We start from the raw sequence: 9,946 nt of genomic DNA, 5'->3' as shown, positions 1-9,946 counted from the left end.
CCATAAATGAAATTACAAATAATTAATATACTGCACGTGACACATTCTAAGTAATTCGTAGACGTACAATTGTAAGTTTAAATCATTTTGTCAAAAGGAGGAAAAGATGAGATGATAGGATAGAAAGAAAAGAAGAGAAAAAGAGATAGGATAGATTTTATATCAATTTTATATCAATTCATTGCCGAGTGCCGACTACAAACAGTTCATAATTAGGTAGTGTTGAAACGGTTTGTTTGTTTGATAAACTTTTGAACAGATTTAATAATTAGTTTCTTATAAGTAAACATCACTGTCGCTTCATAAGATAGTTTCTATATTAAAATCTACGTCTAAATCATACAAAGTATCAAACAATATGCGTCTACAATTAGAAAATAATGAACATATAAGGAAATAATATCATCACCACACGGAGAGAGGGGGGAGGGGGAGGGGAGAGAGCGAGAGAGAAAAATATAGATTTTAACGAGAGAGGAAGAGAGAGAGGGGGGAGCGAGAGAGGAGGTTTCCTGTTTAATTTTAGCTAATAAAGGAGGAGTGCCAATTTGGGCCTTCTGGCGGCCATGACCGATATTTTTTATTTCTTGTGTAGGAATTCCTTGGGGTTAGGCGGTCATGATATGACATAAAATTAAGGTCAGATCTGAGCCATTCATTAGTTATGGGGGGGTAAAGTGGGGGGTAAAATTCATAAACAGCTCCATTATGACAAACCTACATTATATTTTTGGATTTTTTCTTCTTAATTTTCATGTAATAATCCATATCAAAACATTCATTAGTAAAATTGATTGAAAAAAACATTCCATTGTTGAAAAGTAGGTCATGGTAATTAAGCTCATTAATTGCTAATTATATTAAAGATGAACTTAATTTTCTGCCTTAATGTACATAAAAACAATACCTTTATCATGTGTCATGCTTTAGTAAGATTTATTTTTGAAAACTTTATAGAAAATGGAGAATTAATTAATGGGAGGGGGCGGGTTCACACTTTTGACAACTTTTGGTTGATATCAGAGTTGTCTTATGTAATTATATTAGATAATAAATATCTAATAAATAAATGTTAAATTGTACTGCATTAAGAACTGTTTAAAATAAATTGCTTGATAAATGTAGAGATATTTAAACCAGTTTGGTACGGCTGGTTGAGCTTTAAGCTAAAATGGTGGGATATAATGCCATCCCCTGACATATACCTTGTTAAGGATCTTTGTGTCTACCGGTGAGTATACATGTGCACCTTGTCTCAGACAGTTCATATACCCTTATATATACAATTAATACGTGGCAACTACACTTCACAACCTCAGCGATTTTAGTATACTTTCTTGGTTTGACTGTCACTGATATTGTACATATAATTTAGACATATAATTGTAATTCAACTGTTGTTCATAATTTTGTTCATCCAAATTAAGGTTTTAATAAGGAGTGTTTTCTAAGTTTATGCCCCGTTTTCTTTTCTTTTATCAATATGCCAGTGCACAGGCAGTGCGCTTGTTGTAAAGCACAATATAAAGTAAGGCTCTGTTGTCTGAATAAAACAGACATTCTGTCTTACTTGAAAGCAAATATTAATGATGCCTTAAGGTTTGGTGACCCCGTATGTAAAAAATGCAGGGGAAGATACTACAATCACCATTCATCTACTGAACATCCTAGTAGCGATGTAGAGCACCAGTTTGAGTCACCTGAAAACAAAAAAAAAAATCAAACTTGACATTCCACGGGCTACATTAGGTGAATCTCGATGTTTCATTTGTAAAATGTTAAGAGAGGAATGTAAAAGTAAAATGGTAATGCTCACAACAGAAATGCGAGTAAAGATTTTTATTAAGACAGGTATCCTTGTCCCAAGCACCTGCAGATGTTGTTCTTCTCACATAGTGAATGGTGATTTCCCATCTGATAGTCTATCTTCACTCGCATATTCCAGCAAAGACACTGAACTGGATTCTTCTGAAATATCAGAGATCCTTTTGACACTTAGGGCAGCTGCTTCAAAGAAAAGTTGTTTAGACTTTGATTCCTCAGATGGATTAACTGATCAAGATTACTACCGTCTCACAGGTCTGTATAAAAATCAATTTTCTGACCTTTTACGATCAGTTAATCCCTCTCTTTACTCTACACTGAACAGAAGCGCAAGGACTGCATTAGCCATCCTGCTTGTAAAGTTGAGGACTGGCATGTCTTTATCAATATTAGCTTCTCTGTTCAACATGACAAAGAGAATATGTGGAAAATGTATTCATTCAGCTCGCCAAGCATTGATGACCCACTTCGTTCCTTCACACCTTGGCCTGCAACACATCACTAGAGAACAAGTAATTCAAAACCATACAACGGTATTTGCAAGGAAGATGTTTGCCTCTGGTGAAGATGTAGCTATAGCTGTTGCTGATGGCACATATATTTATGTTGAAAAGTCCAGCAACTATACTTTCCAACGACGCTCTTTTTCGATGCACAAAGGACGCCCTCTCCTGAAACCAATGCTTCTTGTGGCCTCAGATGGCTATATACTGTCTGTCCTAGGCCCATATTTAGCAGACGGTCGAAATAATGACGCCAACATTACAAAACACATGTTGAAAACTAACACTGAGAACATCAAGGATTGGTTTCAAGATGATGATGTTCTTGTCGTTGACAGAGGCTTCAGAGATGTGACAGAACTGTTGAATGATGCTGGCATCAAAACAGAAATGCCATTTTTCTTGCCAAAGGGGCAGAAACAACACACACATACTGAGGCAAACGAATCTCATCTTGTAACAAAGGTAAGGTGGGTTGTGGAGTCGGCAAATGGGCGGATTAAGCAGTGGAAGACCTTGGGATATGTTTTGCCCAACACTCTCATTCCAGTTGTAGGTGATTTTGTGAGAATTGTGTGTGCAATTTGTAATGCTTTTCGCCCCCCACTTGCCTCTGATTCTCCCAATGACCTAATCATTGCTGAGCGAATGTTGGCTCTGTCAAAATGTCCCAATAAATTGCAAATTCAAGTTGAAAAAGAAGGTTTGGCTAGGAAAAGAGCCATATGGGTCAAGCTTGATAAGGCCAGTTTGCCTGACTTTCCTCAGCTGACAGAACCGGAGTTGAGAGATCTTACCATGGGAGTATATCAGTTGAAGCAGGCAAAGTCATATACCATGGAGCACTTGTCTGAAGATGGCCAGTATGAATTAATGGCATGCAGGGAAAAGCCTGGCTTAATTAAAGTTCAGATTCGTTCCAGACATGTTGCTTCGAAACTGTACAACCTGTGGATTGAGTATTCCCCTGGTTTGACTCCTATATCTGGTTGGTATTGCCAGTGTAAGGTTGGTGCCAGGGTAGTGGGCTGCTGTGCCCATATTGCATCTGTTCTCTGGTACCTTTCTTATGAGCGACACCAGCCTAGGATAGCACACCCAACTGCCTCATCAAGCTACCTCAGCTGTGCTGATGACGCAATGATGATTGAGGACTGGTCTGAGTCTGACAGTGACAATGAGTAACTAACTATGTGTGCGACCATTGTATGTATAGTGGAGTGAAATGCAACACTAGAGGTTAAGATTGATATCTTTCATTAGCCATTTCTGTGTTAATACTTCGGTAAAACCACTAGATACAGATATATGGTCAAAGTTGTCGAACTAAAATTCAAAGCACCGCCTCTTCTTTGTTTTCTTTAAAGTATGCAAAAATATTTCTTATTAAAACATGGTACATGATAAAGGTATTGTTTTTATGTACATTAAGGCAGAAAATTAAGTTCATCTTTAATATAATTAGCAATTAATGAGCTTAATTACCATGACCTACTTTTCAACAATGGACTATTTTTTTCAATCAATTTTACTAATGAATGTTTTGATATGGATTATTACATGAAAATTAAGAAGAAAAAATCCAAAAATATAATGTAGGTTTGTCATAATGGAGCTGTTTATGAATTTTACCCCCCACTTTACCCCCCCCCCCCATAACTAATGAATGGCTCAGATCTGACCTTAATTTTATGTCATATCATGACCGCCTAACCCCAAGGAATTCCTACACAAGAAATAAAAAATATCGGTCATGGCCGCCAGAAGGCCCAAATTGGCACTCCTCCTTTTTCAAATATCGTCAAATATTAAAAACCGCCTATATGGGTCTTGTTAGTGTTCCCCTGCGGCACATAAAAACTGAATACTACACCAAACATTCATTCGTTGCAAAAGTTCATCACATCCTGTGCTGTAGGTAGCTTGCTCCGAGTTCAATCCATTCCTTCCGATTATATCGTTACCTATGTATCGTTGAAAGGACCAGAAATTCGACCGTAAACATTCAAAATACACTCAACTGATGTACAATTAACATATTTAATAAGATTATTAATGAAACTGAAACAAGATTTCTAGGAAGCCGTTAAGAGAGATACGAGTAGGAAAGTAGAAAAACTGAGGGGAAAGGGGCGAGGGGAGATCATGAGAATCAACGAAATCTACCCGATGTTCCAATGAAATGCTGTGCTGCTTTGGCAATTTTCATATTGCTATTGCATGAAATATTTACATCACCTATACAAAGGCTATCAACATTAATATCACCTTCGTACCATGATAATTCTGTGTGAAGTGTTTCGCGTAGCTTAGCATATAAAGAGCAAATTATTTTTAAAAAGTGGTAACACTGTTCACAGGGATGCCCACATTGACAGAATCGACCAGATTTGCTCTAAAGGGGTCATAATTAAGAGAACTATTTCTTAGACGACAGCGTAGGATGTTCAGTCTTCTAGGTCCACAGGAGGCAAAATCATCATTAAATTTAATGTACTTCTATTGATTTTTACATTAACTTTTAAGCAATTTATAGAAGGGGACTTTCTGATGCCGTCGTCCAAATTATTCCAAAATTTTATAGTAGAAGGGAGAAAAGTTTTATAGTAGAAGGGAGAAAGTTTTATAGCAGAAGGGAGAAAGTTTTGTAGTAGGAGAAAAGTTGTATTGTAGAAGGGAGAAAGTTTTATAGTAGAAGGGAGAAAAGTTTTATAGTAGAAGGGAGAAAGTTTTATAGTAGAAGGGAGAAAGTTTTATAGTAGGAGAAAAGTTTTATAGTAGAAGGGAGAAAAGTTTTATAGTAGAAGGGAGAAAGTTTTATAGTAGAAGGGAGAAAAGTTTTATAGTAGAAGGGAGAAAAATTTTATGCGATATTAGATATAGAATAAAACACGCTATTTGAGAGTGGTAAAGTCTCACGATATAAACTTTCTATTGTAAATACGGGCAGCCCTGTGACTAGTCTTGCCATTTTTATCTGAATGTTTTCAAGTATTGAAGAATTAGTTGCTCGCAGTTGTCCCATACTTCGCATGCATATTGTAGTATAGGTCTGATGTAGATAAATTTGAGACTTCGAAGAGTTGTATTTGTGTAATGTAGATCAGTTTGAGACTAATGTAGATAAGTTTGAGACTAATGTAGATAAGTTTGAGACTAATGAAGATACGTTTGAGACTTCGAAGAGTTGTATTTGTGTAATGTAGATCAGTTTGAGACTAATGTAGATAAGTTTGAGACTAATGTAGATAAGTTTGAGACTAATGTAGATACGTTTGAGACTTCGAAGAGTTGTATTTGTGTAATGTAGGTAAGTTTGAGACTAATGTAGATAAATTTGAGACTAATGCAGATAAGTTTGAGACTAATGTAGATAAGTTTGAGACCAAGAAGTGTTGTATTTGTGTAATGTAGATAAGTTTGAGACTTCGAAGAGTTGTATTTGTGTAATGTAGATAAGTTTGAGACTAATGTAGATACGTTTGAGACTTCGAAGAGTTGTATTTGTGTAATGTAGATAAGTTTGAGACTAATGTAGATAAGTTTGAGACTTCGAAGAGTTGTATTTGTGTAATGTAGATAAGTTTGAGACTAAAGTAGATAAGTTTGAGACTTCGAAGAGTTGTATTTGTGTAATGTAGATAAGTTTGAGACTAATGTAGATAAGTTTGAGACTTCGAAGAGTTGTATTTGTGTAATGTAGATACGTTTGAGACTTCGAAGAGTTGTATTTGTGTAATGTAGATACGTTTGAGACTTCGAAGAGTTGTATTTGTGTAATGTAGATAAGTTTGAGACTAATGTAGATACGTTTAAGACTTCGAAGAGTTGTATTTGTGTAATGTAGATAAGTTTGAGACTAATGTAGATAAGTTTGAGACTTCGAAGAGTTGTATTTGTGTAATGTAGATACGTTTGAGACTACGAAGAGTTGTATTTGTGTAATGTAGATACGTTTGAGACTAATGTAGATACGTTTGAGACTTCGAAGAGTTGTATTTGTGTAATGTAGATACGTTTGAGACTAATGTAGATACGTTTGAGACTTCGAAGAGTTGTATTTGTGTAATGTAGATACGTTTGAGACTTCGAAGAGTTGTATTTGTGTAATGTAGTTTGTATTTGTGTAATGTAGATACGTTTGAGACTAATGTAGATACGTTTGAGACTTCGAAGAGTTGTATTTGTGTAATGTAGATAAGTTTGAGACTTCGAAGAGTTGTATTTGTGTAATGTAGATACGTTTGAGACTAATGTAGATACGTTTGAGACTTCGAAGAGTTGTATTTGTGTAATGTAGATACGTTTGAGACTTCGAAGAGTTGTATTTGTGTAATGTAGATAAGTTTGAGACTTCGAAGAGTTGTATTTGTGTAATGTAGATAAGTTTGAGACTAATGTAGATAAGTTTGAGACTAATGTAGATAAGTTTGAGACTTCGAAGAGTTGTATTTGTGTAATGTAGATAAGTTTGAGACTTCGAAGAGTTGTATTTGTGTAATGTAGATAAGTTTGAGACTAATGTAGATAAGTTTGAGACTTCGAAGAGTTGTATTTGTGTAATGTAGATAAGTTTGAGACTAATGTAGATAAGTTTGAGACTTCGAAGAGTTGTATTTGTGTAATGTAGATAAGTTTGAGACTTCGAAGAGTTGTATTTGTGTAATGTAGATAAGTTTGAGACTAATGTAGATAAGTTTGATACTTCGAAGAGTTGTATTTGTCTAATGTAGATAAGTTTGAGACTTCGAAGAGTTGTATTTGTGTAATGTAGATAAGTTTGAGACTAATGTAGATAAGTTTGAGACTTCGAAGAGTTGTATTTGTGTAATGTAGATAAGTTTGAGACTTCGAAGAGTTGTATTTGTGTAATGTAGATAAGTTTGAGACTAATGTAGATAAGTTTGAGACTAATGTAGATAAGTTTGAGACTTCGAAGAGTTGTATTTGTGTAATGTAGATAAGTTTGAGACTTCGAAGAGTTGTATTTGTGTAATGTAGATACGTTTGAGACTAATGTAGATAAGTTTGAGACTTCGAAGAGTTGTATTTGTGTAATGTAGATAAGTTTGAGACTTCGAAGAGTTGTATTTGTGTAATGTAGATAAGTTTGAGACTAATGTAGATAAGTTTGAGACTTCGAAGAGTTGTATTTGTGTAATGTAGATAAGTTTGAGACTAATGTAGATAAGTTTGAGACTTCGAAGAGTTGTATTTGTGTAATGTAGATACGTTTGAGACTTCGAAGAGTTGTATTTGTGTAATGTAGATAAGTTTGAGACTTCGAAGAGTTGTATTTGTGTAATGTAGATAAGTTTGAGACTAATGTAGATAAGTTTGAGACTTCGAAGAGTTGTATTTGTGTAATGTAGATAAGTTTGAGACTTCGAAGAGTTGTATTTGTGTAATGTAGATAAGTTTGAGACTAATGTAGATAAGTTTGAGACTTCGAAGAGTTGTATTTGTCTAATGTAGATAAGTTTGAGACTTCGAAGAGTTGTATTTGTGTAATGTAGATAAGTTTGAGACTAATGTAGATAAGTTTGAGACTTCGAAGAGTTGTATTTGTGTAATGTAGATAAGTTTGAGACTTCGAAGAGTTGTATTTGTGTAATGTAGATACGTTTGAGACTAATGTAGATACGTTTGAGACTTCGAAGAGTTGTATTTGTGTAATGTAGATACGTTTGAGACTAATGTAGATACGTTTGAGACTTCGAAGAGTTGTATTTGTGTAATGTAGATACGTTTGAGACTAATGTAGATACGTTTGAGACTTCGAAGAGTTGTATTTGTGTAATGTAGATACGTTTGAGACTAATGTAGATACGTTTGAGACTTCGAAGAGTTGTATTTGTGTAATGTAGATACGTTTGAGACTAATGTAGATAAGTTTGAGACTTCGAAGAGTTGTATTTGTGTAATGTAGATAAGTTTGAGACTAATGTAGATAAGTTTGAGACTAATGTAGATAAGTTTGAGACTTCGAAGAGTTGTATTTGTGTAATGTAGATACGTTTGAGACTTCGAAGAGTTGTATTTGTGTAATGTAGATAAGTTTGAGATAAGTTTGACTTCGAAGAGTTGTATTTGTGTAATGTAGATAAGTTTGAGACTAATGTAGATAAGTTTGAGACTAATGTAGATAAGTTTGAGACTTCGAAGAGTTGTATTTGTGTAATGTAGATAAGTTTGAGACTTCGAAGAGTTGTATTTGTGTAATGTAGATAAGTTTGAGACTAATGTAGATAAGTTTGAGACTTCGAAGAGTTGTATTTGTGTAATGTAGATAAGTTTGAGACTTCGAAGAGTTGTATTTGTGTAATGTAGATACGTTTGAGACTAATGTAGATACGTTTGAGACTTCGAAGAGTTGTATTTGTGTAATGTAGATACGTTTGAGACTAATGTAGATACGTTTGAGACTTCGAAGAGTTGTATTTGTGTAATGTAGATACGTTTGAGACTAATGTAGATACGTTTGAGACTTCGAAGAGTTGTATTTGTGTAATGTAGATACGTTTGAGACTAATGTAGATACGTTTGAGACTTCGAAGAGTTGTATTTGTGTAATGTAGATACGTTTGAGACTAATGTAGATACGTTTGAGACTTCGAAGAGTTGTATTTGTGTAATGTAGATACGTTTGAGACTAATGTAGATACGTTTGAGACTTCGAAGAGTTGTATTTGTGTAATGTAGATACGTTTGAGACTAATGTAGATAAGTTTGAGACTTCGAAGAGTTGTATTTGTGTAATGTAGATAAGTTTGAGACTAATGTAGATAAGTTTGAGACTTCGAAGAGTTGTATTTGTGTAATGTAGATACGTTTGAGACTTCGAAGAGTTGTATTTGTGTAATGTAGATAAGTTTGAGACTAATGTAGATAAGTTTGAGACTAATGTAGATAAGTTTGAGACTTCGAAGAGTTGTATTTGTGTAATGTAGATAAGTTTGAGACTTCGAAGAGTTGTATTTGTTCAGTTTACCTAAAATTATTACAGAGCCTAATCAGGTTCAGTTGTGGAGAAATAACTAGAGCGGTATATGACATCATTTGATATCAAAGTGGTATATCATCAGCTATGTCTCCTTTTCTTCAGTGCCACATGCCATCAAAGGACATTTTAAAATAGAGACTGCTATTTGGAACATTCTAATGTACCTGATATCAACAGTAGTTCAAAATCATGAATTCAACTATTTTCTTTGCCAACGTTTGTGAGAATCCCAGTAAACAATATGTTTCATAACCCTATAAAACTAGAGACCTACATATTACACAATGCTATTTGGATTACTGAATCAACTTGGAAAAATTATATCAGGAATGCTTAAACTTTAAAAAAGAACATGATTTGCATATAGCTGTGTAATAGTTGTTATCTGTATGAAATCTGATGCATACAGTGTGTGTAGAGTCGCCGTATAGCTGAGAAGTTGATAACAGTAAGCCTATCCCATCTTTGTACGAGGTGTTCCCAGTTTGCCAACACCAATTATCTGTTATATTAAGGGATTAAAGTCAGTTTCTAAATTACGGGTTACCTGTAGAATGTCTGTTTACCTGTGGGAGATACTTTGTGGGCAAACATTTTGACTATAGACTTATACAGT

This window comes from Ylistrum balloti, unplaced genomic scaffold (assembly GCF_031769215.1).
Source record: "Ylistrum balloti isolate Yb309-2 unplaced genomic scaffold, AGI_CSIRO_Ybal_v1 Utg369662, whole genome shotgun sequence".
NCBI lineage: Eukaryota > Metazoa > Mollusca > Bivalvia > Pectinida > Pectinidae > Ylistrum > Ylistrum balloti.
This window is presented reverse-complemented; position numbering follows the sequence as displayed.